This window comes from Oratosquilla oratoria, chromosome 6 (assembly GCF_046742065.1).
Source record: "Oratosquilla oratoria isolate Oo_2021 chromosome 6, ASM4674206v1, whole genome shotgun sequence".
Lineage (NCBI taxonomy): Eukaryota > Metazoa > Arthropoda > Malacostraca > Stomatopoda > Squillidae > Oratosquilla > Oratosquilla oratoria.
In genome coordinates, this window is record NC_134782.1 from 23,034,463 (window position 1) to 23,039,462 (window position 5,000).

Sequence of the window (5,000 nt, forward strand, 5' to 3'; positions counted from 1 at the left end):
TTACCGTTTAAAGAAAACAGATTTAAAACGAATACTTCTAAGTTGGAAGTAGGAGTTGTCGAAATAATAATAACAGTCGTTGCGGTGTAGTACATAGTGCATGGAACATTAGTGCTTGCAATTTTAAAACAATAGTAATAGTATTAGTCGTAATAGTAGCATAAAATGCAGGAGAGGTAGTAGCAGTAGTAGTGATAGTAGTAGTAGTAGTAGTAGTAGTGATAATAGTAGTAGTAGTAGTGGTAGTAGTAGCAGAGATAGTAGTAGTAGTGATAGCAGTAGTAGTGATTGTAGTAGTAGTGACTGTAGTAGTGGTAGTAGTAGTAGTGGAAGTAGTAGTACTACCAGTAGTAGTAGTGATAGCAGTGGTAGTAGTAGTAGTTTTAGTAGTAATAGTAGTAGTAGTAGTACTAGCAACTTAAGCAGCAGTAGTAATATTAGTGGTAACACCAGTAGTAGATTTAAGAATAGCATGTTAGCAGTCAGGCAGCATTGTTAATAACAGCATTTATGTATAGTTGCGTCAGTAAAGAGTAGCAGTTACTAGTGCATTAGCATCAACAACATGTCAGTTAGCAGCAGATTCGAAACAGCGATTCAAAAAGAACGAGGGGGAAAAAAAAGAAGACGAACAACAAAGACGTCACCATTATTGTCATAATCATCACTACAATAATCATCTTCATCACGGTCATCAGGAGTAACAGATGCACTCGCTACAAATCCACCTGAGGAACGAGGCGACACAGGGAAGCTTTTGTGCCGCGCCAGTTCCGTGTCTACAGCGTCCTAATCCCTTCAATTCGGCGACACCCTCCCCTTGTCCCCGCAACTTCGGTGGCTTAGAATCGTCTGACCAGAGGAGAACATGCAGAACGCGTAACCGAATTGAAGACGTTCATCGAATCGTTAGCATCAACAGATTGGGTCCCCGACCGCCACCCAACCTCACCTCAATCAAAAATTAAGTCCGGCTAGCCAGAACAAAATCCATAAAGATGTGTCGCCATGTTGACAGTTATAATCAACGCGATCGTCTGAGTAACAGCGTTTAGGCGTTAGCCAGAATGAAATACATAAATACCAACACCGCATCGAAAGTTGGAAGGGCAGAGAGAGGGAAAAGGGTGGAAGGGGGTAATGATAGATAAGAAATCCGTCATGCCAACAATTGTAGCTTTGGAATGTTGGCAAAAGTACCGGTGTTGTCAGTATTTCCGCACTTAAATGTAATGTTGGAATGTTGACAGTGCCAACATAAACTTTCCTGGAATCCTTTGGCCTTGTTGGTGGCAACGAAGATGTCAAAGTAAGCCAACAAAATACTCCCTGCTGTAGCCACGCCAGAACTTGTTCTTGTCTTTAACGAGGGCGAACCTCCCCCACTCCCTCCCTTCCCCTCCCGAAGGAGGTCCAATACTTAATTATTCTTTCATGAAATAAACAACAGATTGCGACACGACGCAAATTAACCTAATTTGCATCCACAGCCACCAAGCAGTCCCGCTTAGTTCAGCGAAACGTCTATTGATTATGAGGATTAATTGGTTTGATTATGAGGACTAATTGGTTTGATTATGAGGATTAATTGGTCTTTACTATAGCTTATCAACTGATTAAGGTATTGTATGCGTTAATCCTCAGCGCCTACATTGCCACACTTTAAGCATTACATTCTGGTTAACGTCTAACGATTCTATACAGATCAAACTACGCCTCTGGTCGAGGTTAAGAACATTCTCCGCTAACTCCTAACACAGAGATCACATGATCAGAAAGACCCAGCATGGGCTAGTGACCATCACTAACGTGTTTCCTCCCAGCACGTCATCTGCCGCCAGGCGATTTTATTCACCCGAGGGAGAAACTCCTTTCTGAGCTACGAAACGGTTCGTCTTCTTTCCAGGTGACATTGTGTGATTTTATTCTGTTTGTCGCCTGGCGATTCCATTCAATGTTGAGTAAACCGAGACAATAGTGAATCACCACCACTGTCTTGGATCACGTGTTGGACTCGTGACCGACAGCTATTACCCTCCCGGATGAGAGCTCAAGAGCTCGTATATGCCCCATTTTATGGGTAATGCTATGACCTTACACACACACACACACGACTCGAAGGCGCACTTGGTAGAGTCCCCGGCCGCCACTACAGCGATTCGGGCTCGAATCCCGCTCAGGGCTAAAATAATTTTAGTATCGCTGTGCTGCGAGTCGTTACTCCAACTCTCGTGGACGGGGAGTTGGAGGTGTGTGTGCGTGTAAGGTCACATCATTACCCACAGATCAGTCATATACGGGCTCTGAGCTCTCTTCCGGGAGGGAAATAGCTATCGATCACGAGTCCAACACATGATCTAAGACCATGGTGAATCACACACACACAAATACACACATCCAACTCCTTGCCCACCAGAGTTGGATGTGCCGGCTCGCATAGTAGCAATGCTAAAAATTTCAGCGCGCGCGCGCGCGTGTGTGTGTGTGTGTGTGTGTGTGTGTGTGTGTGTGTGTGTGTGTGTGTGTGTGTGTGTGTGTGTGTGTGTGTGTGTGTGTGTGAAGCGACGCAGCTGACCAACCTTCCCATTTCCTTGTTTAATAAAATCGTCAGGCGGCATCCACAATCAAATATTCAAATTTCTTCCCTCTGATAAAAGACGAACTTTTCCGCCAGCCAGTGCTCAAGAAAGTATAATTTCATTCTAGCTGTCGCCAGGCGATTTTATTCAGTCGGGAGGTGGAAACCCCAACCTCAACGTGGATAAAGGGTTATATCTATTTTGTGTACACTTTAATCCTATTTAAGACTTCTAGGTTTCTTCTGGGCCTCCCATCGGGCAATTGTAGTCAGTCTCTGAGCTGTGGATCTTAACCACGGGTGCGAATTCGGCTCCTAGGGGGAACCCTAGATCGGTCCCTAGGGGGAAGCCTAGATCGGTCCCTGGGGGGAACCCTAGATCGGTTCCTAGGGGGAACCCTAGATCGGTTCCTGGGGGGAACCCTAGATCGGTTCCTAGGGGGAACCCGAAATCGGTTCCTAGGGGGAACCCTGGATCGGTTCCTAGGGGGAACCCTAGATCGGTTCCTAGGGGGAACCCTAGGTCGGGTCCTAGGGGGAACCCTAGGTCGGGTCCTAGGGGGGAACCCTAGATCGGTTACTAAAAGTAACCCTGGATCAGTTCCTAGGAGGGAACCCTAGGTCGATTCTTAGGGGGAACCCTAGGTCGGTTCCTAGGGGGAATCCTAAATCGGTCCCTAGGAGAAAAACTGGATCGGTTCCTAGAGGGAATCCTAAATCGGTCTCTAGGGGGAACCCTAGATCGGTTCCAAGGGGAAACCCTAGATCAGTTCTTAGGGTGATCCCAAGATCGGTTCCTAGGGGAAACCACAGGTCGGTTGCTAGGGGGAACTTTAGAATCAGTTCCTAAGGGAAAACCCTAAATCGGTTCCTAGGGGGAACCCTAGATTGGTTCCCAGGGGGACACTAAATCGGTTTTCCTAGGGAGAATCCTAAATCGGTTACTAGGGGGCTCATTTACGTGAATAAAGATTAAAAACACGACGTTTTTGTTATTTACACATAATAGCAATGTTGTGTTTTTTTATCAATTCTAGAAAGGGGGTGCAAGAACTGGTTTGTGATTTGAAGGGAGTGCGAACAAGGAACTAGATCTAGAGGAACTAGGTCTAGACTCTAGAGGAACTAGGTCTAGATTTCAATCAGCTTGAAGGCAATTTTTGTTCGTTAAAAGATTTAAATGCGTTTAGCTGTCGGGTTTAGTGGTCCAAAACGGGTTTGTGTTTAGAACAAGTTAATACCACAAGAAAAAATAAGTAAAGAATAAAAGATGAAATAACAGCTTTGAAGAACTGTGGAAACGTAATGATGATATGAAGATAATAACAGGGCAGGACTCGCAGTAATGGTTTTAAACTGGACAAATTTAGATTTAAGAAGGAAATAGGCAAGAATTGGTTTACTAATAGGGTGGTCGACGAATGGAATAGACTTAGTAACCATGTAGTAAGCGCTGAAACTATCAGTTGCTTTAAGAAACGATTAGACAACTTTATGGATGGGGATGACAGGTGGTGATGGATACGGAGCTGCCTTGTGTAGGCCTTATGGTCTCTTGCAGTCTCCTTCATTCTTATGTTCTTATCATCAAAGATGTCCAGTGGTGAATGATAAGGCCGGAAAATAACGAAACATTGTTCATAATGTATCGGACAACAATTTTTTTCTCAAATCGAACACAGCATAGGAGACTTCAATGCCTTAAAGGTTCGTCTCGTTTATATCACGAATAACCGAATAATTCAGGAACGGTTCTGAAGTCTTTTTATGCAACTCAACTGGGTGCAACAAATAATAGATGACCTAGATTAAATAACTAGTTTAACGTTGCTTCACAAGGTTTAACAATTAACTCATCTTATTCAGAAATTAATTATTTTTCTTTCTCAGTGCGCGAGACCTGGCCGCCATTTTGGCCATTTGGACGTCGTGTGCTCCAATTTGATGTAGTGTAGTTGTGGGTGAGACATTTCGCCAAACTCCCTTAGATTAGGAGTTTCGCCTAAATGGTTTAGGTAAGGTTGGAAAGATGAAGTTAAGTTACGTTGGGTAGCGTACAACTTGGCAGAGTGCACTTTAGTGAAATATATTTTGGCGAGGTGCACTTTGGCGAAATGTATGTTGACAAAGTGCACTTTGGTGAAGAGAATTTGGCGAAATGCAATCTAGCAAAATACATTTTGCCGAAACGCATTTTGGCAAAAATGGAAATGATATGTATTTGTGTGAGTGTAGTACACACCAATCACAATAATATATATATATATATATATATATATATATATATATATATATATATATATATATATGCAGACTGGTAATAGTACAATGTATAGTTGAGAATAGTAAATCGAATAGATCGAAACTGTAGATAGAACTGTACAGTTACTCTTTACTATCCGTTAGTAGTAGTTGATAGGAT

The 5,000-nt window shown here is 43.2% G+C and overlaps 1 protein-coding gene across 4 annotated transcripts in view; it reads right to left on the reverse strand.

Moving 5' to 3' along the window:
- Positions 1–5,000, reverse strand: part of LOC143026340 (uncharacterized) — a 275,611-nt gene that overhangs the window by 268,653 nt on the left and 1,958 nt on the right. The window lies entirely within an intron of this gene.